The sequence below is a fragment of the Bombus impatiens genome, unplaced genomic scaffold, assembly GCF_000188095.3.
Source record: "Bombus impatiens unplaced genomic scaffold, BIMP_2.2 scf_0582, whole genome shotgun sequence".
Taxonomy (NCBI): domain Eukaryota; kingdom Metazoa; phylum Arthropoda; class Insecta; order Hymenoptera; family Apidae; genus Bombus; species Bombus impatiens.
Genome location: NT_177001.1, coordinates 1,290,362 through 1,308,218, shown reverse-complemented (window position 1 = coordinate 1,308,218; position 17,857 = coordinate 1,290,362). Strand labels below are relative to the sequence as shown.

Sequence of the window (17,857 nt, the reverse complement as noted above, 5' to 3'; positions counted from 1 at the left end):
CTGTTGACGTCGACCAACTAGAACTATATAGGGTGTTTCATAACATGTCGGACCCATTTCATCTCTGAACAAAGGACACAAAAACAATGAAAGGCATGTGTCTTGTTTGACCTTGTTCTACGCGTATACCTATTCGTTTTAGTAAAATAATATAAATATAACTATTTATTTGATATAAGCTTCTTCGCATTAAATTGAAGTTCGTTGTTAAATTTGTGTTATAGTTTTAGCTTAGCTTTATATTCCGTTGTCTGGCTATATGGAGCTTTTGTAAAGCATAATAATTCCTATTAAATAAATATAAATATACAGGGTGGTTGGTAACAATACGAAAGAACTCTTACTGGTGTGCTTATTTCTTATTTCAATTTTATGCTAAAGATTTTCTTACAATATCGAAAACACATTATGACACAACATTACCATATATACAACAGCCTTTTCTGTTTGCTAAGGTGAAAGCAAAATTAAAATATAAAAATTCGAGTAACCCAGCGACATTAGTCGATGTTTAAAATTGTGTTACATTTTTGATAGAAGATAGATAAAAGAAAAAGAACAGATAAAAAATGAGATATATAATTAAAGATGTTTGATTTAAAAGTAAAGAAACTGTAAATGTATGATTAATATTTTAATAATTTGAAGGAGAAGTTGAACGAGCGGATTGTAATGCGAATGTAAATTTTTGTTTCCATATATTGTATGAAGTTTCCATTTGTATGGAATATTTCTTTTCATATTTCAGCTCCATATCTATTTATATTTCTACTAATTTAACTGTGTCAACATACAAATACGGTCGCCTTCGCGCACCAGTGATTTTACGACTTCGTTACACTGTTGCAGCTACTATTGTTCCACTGGATTATTTGTCTACAAAATTACATATACAATATATTTGGAATATTTGCAAAACAGAAAAGCTTTTGATATACATACTGTACAGTATTATCAAATATATATTGATACGAGCATCAATTAGGATATAATAATATAGAATGTGAAACATCAGAATATATTTAAAGAAAATGAAAGTTAATTTGAGGAAAATATTTATATATACAGGGTGGTTGGTAACTGGTGGTACAGTGAAGTGGCGGAAAGGAAGTGATTCTACGCGAAAAAAGAAGTCGAAAATATAGAATAAAAATTTTTTTTTTTTAATTCTTCCATCGAGACAACGATCTACAGTGAGATCCGTTATAACGAGACGCGATAAAGTGCACGCGTACCGAACGAAAATTCAAAGTCGATTTTCTCGGAAACAAAGCCTCAAACGAAAAATTTTTATTCTATATTTTCGACTTCTTTTTTCGCGTAGAATCACTTCCTTTCCGCCACTTCACTGTACCACCAGTTACCAACCACCCTGTATATATAAATATTTTCCTCAAATTAACTTTCATTTTCTTTAAATATATTCTGATGTTTCACATTCTATATTATTATATCCTAATTGATGCTCGTATCAATATATATTTGATAATACTGTACAGTATGTATATCAAAAGCTTTTCTGTTTTGCAAATATTCCAAATATATTGTATATGTAATTTTGTAGACAAATAATCCAGTGGAACAATAGTAGCTGCAACAGTGTAACGAAGTCGTAAAATCACTGGTGCGCGAAGGCGACCGTATTTGTATGTTGACACAGTTAAATTAGTAGAAATATAAATAGATATGGAGCTGAAATATGAAAAGAAATATTCCATACAAATGGAAACTTCATACAATATATGGAAACAAAAATTTACATTCGCATTACAATCCGCTCGTTCAACTTCTCCTTCAAATTATTAAAATATTAATCATACATTTACAGTTTCTTTACTTTTAAATCAAACATCTTTAATTATATATCTCATTTTTTATCTGTTCTTTTTCTTTTATCTATCTTCTATCAAAAATGTAACACAATTTTAAACATCGACTAATGTCGCTGGGTTACTCGAATTTTTATATTTTAATTTTGCTTTCACCTTAGCAAACAGAAAAGGCTGTTGTATATATGGTAATGTTGTGTCATAATGTGTTTTCGATATTGTAAGAAAATCTTTAGCATAAAATTGAAATAAGAAATAAGCACACCAGTAAGAGTTCTTTCGTATTTTAATCAACCTCTAGAGATACTTTTTAAGTTTCAAAAAATCGGTTGGGTCGTAAAATGACTGAAAAAATGCTGTTAAGCTACGTCTTCGTTATACCTTGTTTACTATGATTGTGTGCGCACTGTCTCAGCTTAACGCAATAATAATTACTAGAATGAAAAAATGACTAAAGCTTGAGAACCGTTGAGGAAAATCAAACAAACTCCATGTTTGTATAAACTATATCCAGTGTTTAAGCTTTTCTTTGTTCACTATCATGCCCGACATGTTTTAAAGCATTCTGTATACATACATATGTATGTAGGCATATTGATTCCACTGAAACTTCTTGCTTTTTTTTCTTTCCATTCTGTTTCCCTTAAGTTTTTCATTTTCTTTTTTTTCTTAACCTTTGTAAAACGAGCGTCTTATTTGACACCTCTGAAAGCTCCATTTTTAGTTATTCTTTCTTCTTTTTTCTTTTACCACGGTTCTTCAGCTGCTTCTTCGTTCTCCAATGTATATGACGCTTCGAGGGTCGTTTCAGTAAATAGAAGAAACTTTTCAGGTACCACTTCATGTTCCCCGAGTTTCTTCCAAGTATATACGCCTACAACTCGCAAAGAGTTCTGTATTAACAGATTGTCAATGATTTTACAAGATTTATTATTTCTTACCTTGACTGTGATGAATAATATTTTATGGTATTTAATTAGAAAATCTTCCTCAACAATGCTATTTCATGCGTGTATTTTATTTTCAAATATTTCTCAGTACATATTAGTTTTGTAGAATATATTCTTATATATATTTTTATAAATATTGATATCCACTGCATTGTTTACAATAAATGTTATTTCATTCTTACGTTAAATTCATAATGTATAAATTCATAATTCATAATTCATAAAGTTTTTATCGTTAAATTCAGTTAATAATTATACAGGGTTTTTCGTAATTATCAGAAACATTTTAAAAGCGCCATTTCTCATCTTTCGAACGAGTAAAAGTAACGGGTCGTTATAAAAAATTGTTTTAAAAACAACCATGATATACAGTTTAGTATTCAATGCTTCACTGAAATCCTACGAGAATTGGAGGGTGGGTGGGTTGTTCGTCGCGAAACCAAATATCTGCAACTTTAAAAACTAAAAAAAATAAAGAGAAATTGGATATACGTTCGTTGAACAAAAAAAGGATTTTTTCATATTTTCTGCTATTCCGAGCTTGATTGACCTATATATTAAACTAGTACAGCGTCCTGGCTGCGAGTTCACACGATTGATGTGGACTGAGGTATCTGGAATCAATTTCTAGGTTAGAGGATTAGAATCCACTGGTGTGATTTTAATAAAACTATTCTTTATCGGAGATGCCTAATTCACGAATTTATAATAGCTGATATAAGTTCGAAATATAGGGTTTCAATATTATTAAGTAACATCAAGTATTATCAAGTAAATCGTAAAACAATAAGTTCCGATGGTGTATAATGAAAATAACTAGAGTATGTTTTGGCTAGTATTTATGAAATAGCATAGAATAGAACTATAAATAGTATTTATGAAATTCAAACATAATTGCGACCTTTATTGCATCTTGCAGAAAATTATAATAAATATAATTAGAAAATTAGTAAGTAGTAAAATTAGAAAGTATAGTGATTATTTAAGGAAAAATTAAAAACATTGTAAGAATATTATGTAAAAAAAAATACAAATTTTTCCTTACAAAGGTCTGGTTCGATAGACATTGGTTAGAAAGTTATAGTGTGGCGCTGTAATAAGGGACAGGGAGAAAGAGAGGGGGGAGGGAGAGAGAGAGAGAAAGAGGACAGGAGAAAAATAGTATGTATTTCTAAGTCTTGTCAAGAAGAAGACTTCCCAGTAGACAGAGGTTATGTCAGAGGACTCATTTATATGATGAATGAAATAATCAAGAATTTGAAAGAATTCTGGAAGATGTATATTCATCTAGCAATAAGGGTAAGAGTGTTACTATATTGTATTTTGTAATTCACCTGCTCGGGTGCTATCAATCAGAAGTAGGGTCCTCTTTTACTATTTATATGGAAAGTACATATATGAGACAAATCAATCGTCGACAAGCCTTTTGATTGAAAATGTCAACGTCAATATATACGATGATACGATGATACGATGATTCACAATTTGACAGAAAGAATCAGAAATAACCAGTTTTATCTGATTAAATTTTTTGTTATGAAAGACCATTATTGTGGGTTGGGCTATTCCTTTATACAAATGGCCACTAAAGTAAAACTCGCACGAACAGTCAATTCAGTATTAAAATGTTTTATTACTCTCATATATAGCTTGTAGATAAACTTTAGTAGTAAGGTTATGAATGGCTTCTCGTAATATTTTAGATAAACGATAAAATTTTTCATGTTATACAATTTTTATTGATCTAACTAGAGACGATAAAAAAACAGTACAAAATACGAGTAATAAACATACGAGTGCATTTACGTAATATAGTATTCTCATAGGTTAAAATTCCTGTAAAGTAAAGGTTTAAAGAAGATTCTTTAAAATTTTTATTTACGTTACCAGTAATAAAGCAAAATAATACAAAATAGAGAAAGATACAGGTAGAAAGTACACGGTAATATTTAGGTGGTATAATATTTTCATAGGTTTAGATTCATTTCAGTCAAAAGATTCAGAGAAGATTCTTCCGTTTCTTTTTTCTGTATTTTTTGAACATTGCCAAAAATAATACAAAATAATACAAAATAGAAAAAGATACAGGAAGAAAGTGTGCGGTTGTAGTTAAGTAGTACATAATACTTTGTAGGTTATGTTTGCTGTAGGGAAAAGGGTTTCGGAAAACACTCAAAATTATCGACATGAAATGTACAACAATTACATAGACGATTGGTCTCATCGAAGCATACAAAAAAACAGGGTGCCCAAAAATCCCTCCCCTCGATATTTCTTTTTTACTGTGGCAAGCGACGGTCATTTTTGTTTCATGAAAACCGCGGGCATGTTTTTTTGTCGCTTTACCGACAGTACCATGAAACGCTCCTCAATCCTGTGTGGTATTAAACACTTTTCGCCATCGTAAAACGAGTCTCTCTGTACCAGCTATCGCGCTGTTTTCAGACCTCAAACCTTGGGGTTAGGTTTGACGAACCGCGCTGTTTGCTTTGCTCCTGAAACTTACCTTTTCTTTGACTTTTGAGCCATCCTTCGATTGTCAGCGCGCGCGTTTCCGGCTTACGAAATAATAACGGCTTAACCAAGCATCGAGGAAAAAAGGATTTTAGCAACAAGAAATTTCCACGAATTTCCACGCGATAGGACTTTAACGAAAACTCCATTGATACATATAGAATGTCTCAATATTGATGGTACAAATGAGACGGAGATGCCTCTATAGGAACAAAATAAAAACAATCATACGAAAAGGAAAGAAATCGAGAAAGGCAGGTTTAACTGTACTGCTTAACTCGTTCCATACCACATTATTTTCGCGCGGCGTTTCGTTCAAGTCACGTATGTCAGTTGATGGTGCGCGCCAGATTCGTTTTAGACGCGCTGAAAATTTTAGTGGATTGAATAGAAAATTCAACGCGCATCGAAAACATTTCCTTCTCCTCTTCAACGGTTTTTCATCTAGGATGTACATCATAAAGTATATACAGATCTAGATAAAGGTCTTTTATAGTAAAAAATGACTAAAATTACTCAAGGTGTATTTAATTTCTGGAATAAGTGTCACGTACTTCATGGTCTCCTTACCAGGGAGCACTTTTGACGTTTTAAATCTTAATTTCTTTAGATCAATGTATTGTTGAATTACTTCATTTCTTTATTGTTAAATCATATACTTTAATTGTTTGCTTTATTATATACAGTAGCTGAGGAAAGTATTTAAAAAGTTAGTATAGAAAATTTTTATGTATGTATTATTTGTATTGTATAAAACGTTTTTAGATTTTATTAGCTCTATAATGAGAGAGATTGTCATGACTATATTAGTCATATTTGGAACCAATCTAAAAATAAGTTACAATATAAGTTAACCTATATATTATTATGATTAAAATGATTGTTTATACCGTATACTAATTTTTTACCGAATATATGTTTCCAAATATATTGTATATTATTGTATATACAGGGTGGTTGGTAACTGGTGGTACAAGCGAAAAGGGGGTGATTCTACGCGAAAAAAGAAGTCGAAAATATAGAATAAAAATTTTTCGTTTGAGGCTTTGTTTTCGAGAAAATCGACTTTGAATTTTCGCTCGGTACGCGTGTGGTACGTTATAACGGATCTCACTGTAGATCTTTGTCTCGATGGAAAAATTAAAAAAAAATTTTTGAAAAAATTTTTATTCTATATTTTCGACTTCTTTTTTCGCGTAGAATCACCCCCTTTTCGCTTGTACCACCAGTTACCAACCACCCTGTATATACAATAATATACAATATATTTGGAAACATATATTCGGTAAAAAATTAGTATACGGTATAAACAATCATTTTAATCATAATAATATATAGGTAAAAGAAGTGGTATACATATTCGTAAAAGGTGATTACAAGTAGTCTAATACTTGTGAACCGCTAATCATCTTTGAACATTTGGATTGCTAATTCTGATAAATACTGATTTACCTATTCACAGGTATGTATCTGCCGTAAATCGTGTGAAAGCAAAATAGCATCAGGCAAATTTGCTTTTAACAACCATTAAGCTATTTTTTTGATTATTTGGTTCTGAAAAAATATAACTATAAAATTACAATTTAATATATGTATGTCAATGTAGAATAAGAATGCATGTTATACTATACTGTGGATTCTATGGCTGACTTATGCTAGATCTCGACTACTTTCTACTTAATATGTATTTATATCCAATATCATCACTACAATCTTGCTACTTTCTTATTGATTATTATTCGTGTTAAATAATATGAAGTATAAATTGAATACGTTATTTCATTATTCAATTTGCATTAGTAAATACAGATATAACTAATTAATAATGAAATAACAATGATCCAATAATTACATTTTTCCGAGAAAATATCAGAACTTTCTGCTTATCTCTATAATTAATCATAAGAATATAAGAATCAGTTTCAATGAAACGTGTCAAAAGTCATAAGATAAATTTGTAAATGTAAAAATTATTTCAGTTCAGGGTATCAGTAATTTTAACAATTTTTTTCTCTGTAATTAATCTAAAACTCAGTTTTAATGAAAACTGTCTAATATCATGAGAAAAATGTATAAATGTAACAATTATTTCAGTACAGAGTATCATTAATTTTAGCTATTTCTTTTTTCTGTAATTAACCTAAAAATTAGTTTTGATGAAAACTGCCAAAAGCCAAAGAATTTATAAATGTGCTAACTATTTCAATATAAGGCGGCTATCATTTAACTTATATAATATATTCGTCGTTATTTAAAACCAAAATTTGCTTTAGCAATCTTTTGCATAAATCTGATAAGAGACTTAAGAAGAACCCTAATATATGACATGTTGTGTTTGAACCAGGGCAAATTATGAATGATAAGGGAATCGACACGGTCCCCTCGGTGATATTCGACTGTCCGTCATATTTTCGAAAAATAAATCAAGCTGTGCCATACTGCCAACATGGCTGTACATAAATTACCACGAATGGCAGATGTTAATGACAAATGGTGGGGGTGGTGTTTCACGTTTAAACGTTCAATTGGCGTGGCATGTGAAAAACCAGACCGGACAACCGGACTGGAAACGATTATGACCGTGGCGAAAAGGTGAATAGAAAACATTTGTTTAAAAGCGTGAACAACAATACCATGTGGGGAACTCTCGGAAAATGTTCCCAGTCAGTGAATGAAGATATGTGGCCGAGTTATCTGGTACAGCGTGTTTGGAAACGTTGCGGTGAATTTAATAACTAATTGCATAGGTTAAGTTGGTGTACGAATTTTTGTAACGAAATATTATTTCATCGTACTATAATTATACTACATTTTTATGAAGCGAATGAAAGATTGACCTTTCATTTTTACGATAAAATAGTGTTTTAAACAGTGATTTAATATAGAGTTGTGACCATGACTGCTCTTATTTTGACGTTTTAAGGATTTTAACCTAACCTGTTAACTTGTCTCATTCGGATACCTAATTTTTGTGATGTAATAATTTTCTTATTTAAGTCCTCTATATCTTAATGCATCGATTCATTTCTACTGAAGATAATGTTCTACAACATTTATATTTGAAAAAGGTCAAAAGTTAATTTGGTTTGTTGCTTAGTAATTTTTAGTTTCAATATCATGGATATGGTCAATAGATGACTGTTTAAGAGGTTAAATAAAATGTAGAATTAAATACTACGTTATTTTCTAATAATAAATGTCTAAAAAAAAAACTATTTTGTTAGAAAAATACAAAACCAAATCTATTTTAATCAATATCTTTAAAACATCCGGTAGATATCGAAAACGAATTGTCGACGGTAATGACACGCCAGAAACTCGAGAATCCTATTGTAGAGTCGTAGAAGGACAAAGAAACGAAAAGGGACAGAATGATGTTCGTACAGATCGTAATTACAGTGTCAGAGGAAAGCTCAAGGCTCTTTTTACGTCGGCGACAAATCTCACGGAGGAGTTTATGGCTCGTTGTAGATCTTCAATCCGGTTCATTAGAAGTGTCTTGATGTAATGGCGGCACGTTAAGCGGAAAGGGTTCGTCACTTCTTGTGAATTAACACCAGCTTTTCGGATAGGTTAGCTTCGTGACGAAAAGAAATTCCGTTACGTGCTTTTCATTATGGCATCATCTCCTTTTTCTTTTTAAATCTGCTCTTTCTTTTATGATTCAACGTGTGGTTTTTACTCAGTGAAAAAAATTTTCAGCAACTTCTAGGCAATTTGGGGTTATCGATGGATAGGTCGTTCGATTTCGAACGAGTCAGCTGAATTTGAACTCCGATACTGAGTTATTAGGTTAGGTTTGCAGAATTTCCAAGTGGAATTTATTACACGGGTTTAAGTGTGAATTTGTGTAAAATTAATCGAGTCATTGGTGAATTGTAGATGTCAGCTGTCATAGGATATTACGCGACATGATGAGCTAGTGAATTCTAGCAGATTACAGTTAATACCTTTGGTTGCAAAGTGAATATATTTAACAATATCTAGTATTGTAATCATGTCGACCTTAATTATTCATCGTATATATTGTTATTTACCTCCTCTCTTTTATTCACTGCTATTCATTATTAACAACATACTATTGTGGTATTATTTAGAATATATTATTGAACAATGTAAATTATGTATGTCATGCGATGAACAATTATCGTAAAATAACTCGAAACACAGTAAGTTACAATAGCCGATTATAAATTATCGTAAAGCGATACATATCGATTAATCAACAAATAACGTGAGTGTCAAAAATAAATCATTTATAAGATTTTATACATACTATACAATAATTCTGCATTATTAATTACTATTTAGTATTAATAACATAATGAGTCTAATAAAGTAGACTGTACTACTACAAATCTGTTTCTACAATTAGATCTCTACAAATTCTCATAAAATACGATCAACCACAATTACAGAGTCCATTCAAATATATTATTAAATGAAACAATTTTCTATCTAGATCACGTTAATTATATTCGTAAAAGGATGAATTCGAATAAATGCTCATAGTCTAGTAATTATCTTACATCTAGTAACTTACGATTAATAATATATAAATATATCAAACATAATTTAGAATTCAGATCACCTAAGCAATTCATCTTAAAACGCAAACACCCATCACCAGCCACTATACCTGGACACAGGCATGAACAGAAAACATAACTTACTTGTGTCGGTTCCAACTCTCGGTGACGCTCTGGAACGTATCGTCTCCAGCTTCTTGCTTACCTCTCAAGAAATTTCCTTCTACGACGTCCCCTCACAGCGTAGTAATGTTATTCTCCCCAGAAAATTTATGCGCATTCATGGTACCAGTCGGTAAAATGTTGCCCCGGGCTATCATCTCTGTAAGCTTTCTGGTTTGCAAAAATTACACGGGCTAATCGCTTCGAAACGCTGAACAGGCAATCTCTGGAAATATACAGTGCCTCACCAGAATATTTCTATACGTATCGTAGAAAATTTTTGTAGATATATGCACATATTATACGTAACTTTTTAAAAGTTCATTAGCTCTGTAATAAAACACTATTATAATTATATTGCTGTGTGGGTAATTATGCAGTTCAAAATTTTTCAAATTTTGACTATTTAACTTTATCTTTTTAATCTAATCCACCCAGATCGATCGAAAAATTACCAAAAAGATAAGGTTAGGTTTGGACAAACAACCTTCTAACCAATGGAAATACTTTCATCAATTCAAATAAATTTATATATTCAAATAAATTTATTAAAACCTGATCTGAATCTTTAATCTTTTCAGATAAATTTTGAGTATTAAATCAATTAAATGGAATGAATTTTTATACTTTTACTTAATTTCTCATGTTCCCCCATTTAATTTATTATTTGAGTGATAAAATAAAGCTTTTAACACTCGACTTACAGACATATCTTATACGTATCTCTAAGGCACGTGTCAATTTGACACATGAACAATATCATGCATTTCCTTTAAAAAAAGCAACTTAGAAACCAACAATTGTACACTATTAATTTATAAATCAAACTATGAGAAATATATTTATATAAAATTTATAATATTCAACGTTATATAACATTACACATATTCCATGCATTTTTACACGTATACTCAATTTTGTCTGTACGTAAACGTTCGGATCGTTTTGTTCTTTTATTAAATCGTATGAATCGAAGAATTTGCATAAATTGATCTGTAGGCATTGTGGTCTAGAAGAAAGTGGGTTCCCATTTCTTGGGCCATAAATAAAAAGCTTTTACCTCATATGCTCCCTGAACATACGAAATTGCAATAAAAGCAAGTAACTTAGTAATTGAAATTATCAAATCACTTTTTAAAACGCAACGTGTGACACAGTCTCACTTACTTGAGAAAACGGGAAGTATCGTTGCTGAATTATTTATGTTTACTTTTAACGTTCACTTTTTTGAAGAATTAACTCTTTTTGCACGTTTATATTTATTACTGCAGTAATACTTAGATGAGTGAAGCCAATTTACTAGCATTAATGCTTACTTTACGGTAGAGATACGTCTATCACATAGACAGTTTTGAAGAAAATGAATTTCGACATATATTCGTCTCGTTAAATGGATAAAAGTCAGTAAAAAACTGTAATGTAATTTTCCTCGAGAAATTCGAAATGCGTCCAAATGATGTGTCCCGTAAACCTAGTGTTAAAAAGCATCGAAGTCAAGTAGTTAAAGCCTATAGTGAGTCACTGTAGATGCGCATGGATGGAATATAGGACATGGCCGGAAAGATGATACAGAGAGGAAGGAAGAGCGGGTGAGATGAGGGTATGGGATTGTATCGATTCTGGATAAAATTTATAGTTGCCTTGATAACATTTACTTATGGGTTTCAAATACAGAATTTCTCGCGGAATCGGGTTCACCTGGTTTAAATGCTGTTCGGTTACATATATATATATCATAACTTCTTATCCGTTGGAAGTATCATTTCTCTGATTTTCATGCTTTGCCTCTCCCGTCCTCTTCTCCTCCCACCTCCACAATGTGGATGAGGAATGTCCTAGGCATCTCTATGCATAATTTATGGCGAACGAAATCTTTCTTTTTTGAAACAGAATATATGCGTATGTGTTGGTGATTTCTTTCGAATTCGATGAAAATCCTATCTAAGAGTCTCTTGCGTAAATAATTCTTCCCATACATTAAAACTATCCCTGATCCTTTTATTCGAAGCTGCTTGCAGGCATATTGAATCATCAATCGTCCCAGTCACGTTTATTTGACGGGCAACGAGATACACTATCTGCCAAGACTTTAAGGTTAGGTTTGTTTTGTTTTAATATTAGGTTCATGGACACTTCGATTGCGTCAAATTGACGCGTATCCGTAGAGATAGATAGGTATAACATGTAGAAAACTTCAAAACTATAAATATTTTTATAACTATAAATATTATTATAACTAAAAGCTTTGGAGAGAATAAATTTTCGATATATATTTGTCTCGTTAAATGGATAAAAATCAGTACAAATCGTAGAAGAAAAATGTAAACGGCTCGTGTAATTTTCCTCATGAAATTCGAAATACGTCAAAATGAAGCGTCGCGTGAACCTAGTTTTAAAGATAGGAGCTTTTAAAAGGAATTAGTGTTCCTTTAAAATTGTAGGTTTATTTCATAGTAGCATATTTGATGTTTTTTAGTGATTGTTAGTGATTTATATATCATATATGAATTAGTTTTATTAATGATGATGATTTTGCAACGTTGCGAGCGTTTTATATGGCTTTTATATGCATGTACTTAAAAAGTAAAGGTAGAAGAGGATGGAATAAATTGAAATGCGGAAAGCAATTTAATACGAATTGAACTTTTCATCACGATGATCATAAAGCAGAATAAATTCACATAAAATATGATTAAATTAAGTTATTGCAAATACGAAAAATTAAAATTAATTTCTTTTCATATTAAACGAATTTATCCGTGGAAAAAATGACTTCCGGGTCAATAGTGAAATCAGAGGATTCAAAACTGCTACAATCGGCCAAACTTTTTTCCAATACTGTACCCACCCTCCATTCCCTGTAATCGCACAAAGAAGCTCGACACAGAAACAAAGCAGACCGAAGCATAAAACAAAAGGCGATTTCCAACAAGGAATAGCGGCACATTGCAAAAAGCGGCAATAACTCTCTCATAAATTTCCTCTGCAAATTCCCCGCGTATTACGAACAGACCAAATGCGCGAGAATCACCCTTCGAGCAGAAGAAACAAAATCAGCTACCAAACGATCCGTTCTAACCTCTCAAAAAAAGAGAAACGTAGAATTTCAATGAAAACATTATCGAGTTTTCCAATTCAAAAATTCTTCGATAAAAAAATAATTCGCAAAAGACACAAGGAAAATGTTCCGAGAGATCTTCTTGCCGAGCTCATTTGCATGAAACGCAGCTAATTGCTGAATAACATCGACCATACGCCTCGCCGTTCCATTCATTCCATGAAAACTAGTCTGCAGGTTACTCGATCTGCTCCTCGAATTTTAATATTTTCTAGCAAGGAACTTGCCTCGAAAATTACTGGCATACGTAAGGAAGTGGCCTGCTAGGGCCTCTTACGATTTCCTCGCGAATTAGCTAGTGGATCGGAAGGGGGGATGGGAAGTACCATCGACGTCACTAGGGCGGCGTTAATCGGCAAACTGGAACCCGTGGAACATAGTTGAATAATAACATTTGCGTAATGTTTGCGTGGTGTGTGTGCTGAGGCAGCCGAATAGTACATACCAGTTTAGGAAATTGAGAGAGAACAGGTGAAGAGAGGGGAAGGAGAGCCTGCATTCTGCAGCAGTAATCATACGAAACCATGAAACCTGAACCAACTTCACTAAGCTGTGTAGCAATAGCAATGATAATGGATACCCGATACCCCTCCATTTCTGTGTTGGCTGCTTTATACGCAAAATCTGGATCATCCTTCGAACACTTGACGACAACTATGTACATACATACCTTTTGAGTTTCTGACTTGCTGTCCGGTATATGAGTGCCCCTACTGAATGTGGCAACTGTTATGATAATGCTGCCGTTGTTGCGTGACAAGATGAGCAGATTTTATTGGCAAAAGCTTAAACGTGATTAGAACGGAAAATAAGGAGATCTTCCATTGATGAGAATGAAAAAAGAGAAAAAGGATGAATATATTGAGTGGAATAGAAGTTTGTGGTTTTGAATAGTACCTTTTTTAGGTTAGGTTGTTTTGTAGAAATATTTTGCCTTAAAAATCGGTAAAAATTATTTATTTGGAATTTGGGATTAAAAATTGAAATTTATATATGAATAGACTACGGACCTTTACACAATTTCATATTTTTATTAACATAACTAAGGAAGTGGAACCTGCATAAGGATTTATTTTATCCATTGAAGATTATAACAACTATTTTGCTTTGAATATTTTTTACATCTTTGCATATTACGTGTGTTTTGTACATCTTTCTACTTTGAAATTTTCTATAAATACATAAAAGTCTGCAGTCTAGTTATAAATAACAATATAGTTAGAACATGAACATGAAACATGAATATGAACACAAACATGAAGTATTTGATATAAAAATTGTCTTTCCTTATTACAAATGTTTTTTTATATTAATTTAAAATTATTCTGATTTAATATAACTTATGCTATTTAAATTTCTGAACAATATCATTTTTATCCACATTGTTTCGACCAACTACAATTAAAGTTCATTATCTTAACCTTAAACTTTACCATCTTTAGTTCAGCCACTTATGTGGCTTGTTTTAACGGTGCAGCTAAATCATCCTTAAACGACGAGTTTCCACGTAAATGGATAGAGGTCATGAATGGTCTGTGTTGCTTGACCTGCTCACCGAACTCGCGGCACCATTTAAAATCGCTTGTTTATAACGACCACTTCCGGTTTTAATGGACAAACTTCCGCAGCCGGATAGTTAGAAACGGGAAAAATGGCACGAGTCAACGTACCATCACCGTAAGTCATCGATGCCTATTGTTGGTAGTACGTTCAGTCATATCTCCTATAAAATATTACTCTTAACATAAGATTAAAACATTCATCTAAAGAATTTGTTAAGACTATCTTTCTTAAGAACTTAACAGAATTTAAGAAATATAATTCTTATTAATAATCATTTTATTATTATGTTACAAAACAAAATAACTAAAATTCACAGAAAAAGTTTCTCTCACGAAATATTATTCCGAATCTTACAATTAGAATATTCGCCTAACCAATGTTTTAAAATGAAACGAAGTACATAATTCAAATTTACAGAACAAATTGTGTATACAATCAAAAAGCGAAAATAATAACTTCGAAGCATGCATTAAACTTCAAGTCATCACCTTCAACTTTAAACCTTCATGAAAGTTTGTAATCCAACTTCAAAGCTGGCTTAACCTATCCTATTTACATTCAAACCCTTCTAACTTTCTTTTTACCACTTTTTCTCATTTAAATGAAATTCCAAAGTAAATCTTGTCATCAAAGACTAGATCACTTCTTCATGACAAATCAATCACGTCTATCTATTCATTTATCTGATTTCAACCACGAGATTAAAACACGAATTCGATGAATTTCGAGACAAAACACACGCGTGCACTCGTCAATTTATGAGCGAAACGGGGAACGTTCTAACAAAAATTCAACCGAGAACATTTTGTGAATTTTCATGAAAGACACGGTTCGTTTCCGTGACAATTTATAAGCGATACATATATGAAAATGGAGGTCAACCCCGCGCCATATTTGATCTGGAAACGTTACGAATCGTGCGAGAATCGCGTTTTATGTCGGTTTTGTTGTTTTCGAAAGGACGTGGCTACATCCTTCGTTATCGAGACGCGTAAATTCACCGAAAAATATTCAGAGCAAAACGCTCTCGAGAAGTCTACTTGAAACTAATGAAACTTCTGGATATGCCCCTTTTGTAACGCTAATTTGTTTAATAAATTGATAATAAGTCCACTTTTCATTGTTCCATAATCGGATAAATTGCGCGGAACGGGAGAACTGAGGTTGAAAATTTACATTCCTATGGGGGGATACATTTTACATGCAGAAAAGTATGCTCCTATTTGTCAGGCTTATGTTATACTTGTTAACTAAGTTAACTAAGTAACTTGTTTGTTAAGATAATTAAAATATTTGTTCTCAACGTTTAATTTTTTAATTACATTGAACAAAATAAATGTGATTTTAAAGGTTAATATAACATAGCAAAATAAAAACGTACTACATACATAGTATAATGAGAATGTTTTATATGACTTCGATTTTTAATGTTGATTTTTCAAATTGATAGAAAAAACATGAAATTGGAGATATGTAGTATCTCTTCAAAATACATTAAATAATTATACATGTGTATATGTAGTTGATTGTAGAAATGTAGAAATGTTATACAATTAGTTGAGCTCAGTTCAGAATTCTTTCTTCCTTTGTAGCATAATTAAAACAAGTTTTCTACAACACATAACATAGAAAATGTTATTTTTCAATAACACAACGTAGCCACATAACACGGAAATTGCATCAATAACTATTCACACGTGTCACTTTTGTAGCCAGACAATGAGATTCAAGATGCTTTTAGACATGTCCAGCTGTGGGTGTGGCTACATCATTCAATGTCGCCACCTAATGTTTTAATTTATAACCTCACTCCGCTCTGGTTCCTACCATTACTATAAGTTAATAAATAAAACTTGAAGTTGTCCTTTTGAATTTGAATCGTTAAATATATTTTGAACTCCTTTTTTATACTTACATCAGTAAAATACAAATTCCAATTATTTAAATTTAAATAAACCAATATGAATTTTTAAACAAAGAATGTTTGAATTCGTGTTTGGAAAATATTGACATGATGAAGACGTACGCAACGAAGCAACATGAATACTTACATAATTAACCATAGAACGTGCATATGAGTGAACGTAGCGACAAAAGGTAACCATAAACGTGCCAATAAATGTTTCGATATTGTAGGATCATAAATCGCGACCGAAACGTTTGTATGATAGTTGCGGAAAGTTTATGCTAATGAGACCGCCGGCTTGTTAACAATTCCATTTAAATTCCAGAGATGGCCTGGTGTGCGCCTGTGTATATGCATGCGTGTGCATGTGGGCAACGATTTCATTAAACCGCCTCGAATTCGACGCGGACCTTTAATTTTATTTTCGCGCCATTGTGACGTGCCAAAAACGAGGAAGATAGAGATAGAAAAAATAAATATCTACTCTCAAAGGAACAGGCGGGGAAAACTAGCGAGTAGAACCGCTACGAAACGTAATCGTTCGTTTTCGTCGTCTAAAATGCAATTCCACTGGATCTTAATACGGACGCCCATATATACATAAAGTATACAGGGTGTTGCGCAATTCATGGTACAAACCGGATTAAGGAAACTGTATGGCTCAAAATAAGACAAAAATGAAGAATAATAAAATTGCGTTGGAGGTTTCGTTTTCGAGGAAATCGAGTTTGAAAATTTGCGAGATATACGTGAATTTAACCAATTCCAATTTGGACAGCAATGGACAATTGCCAGAACGTTACTCTACATGTGAAAGTAGGTTGGAACTGAAGAATAAAATTTTGCTGTTTATAGCCTGCTTTGGGGGAGATAGAATTTGAATATAAGCAAATTTTCAAACTCGATCGTCTCAAAGACGAAAGCCTTAAACACAATAATTTTGTTTTTCTTAATTTTCATTTTATTTTAAGCAATGGAATCTCGCTGACCGCTTTTGTACCATGAATTACGGACCACCATGTGCATACACACATCTTCTCTTCACTTTCCTTCTTCATTTTCTCTTTTCTACGACTATTTACTGTGGCTCCCTCGACGAATTTCATGTTCTTCGTCCGTGTGTCCTCCCATTTCTCTCCTAATTCTTTTTCCGGCTTTTCTAGCTTGAGAAAAACCGGAGATTCCATTAACCACGGATAAGCAAATTCCGGACAATTCGGTTTCTGGCCGAAATAAATTCGTTCGTTGGAGAAGACTGTAAAAAAAAAAAAAAAAAAAGGAAAAAC

The 17,857-nt window shown here is 32.3% G+C and overlaps 1 protein-coding gene across 5 annotated transcripts in view; it reads left to right on the top strand.

The window, feature by feature from the left end:
- LOC100743230 (lachesin) overlaps nucleotides 1-17,857 on the top strand; it is a 61,199-nt gene that overhangs the window by 31,424 nt on the left and 11,918 nt on the right. The gene's annotated exons all lie outside the window — the stretch shown is intronic.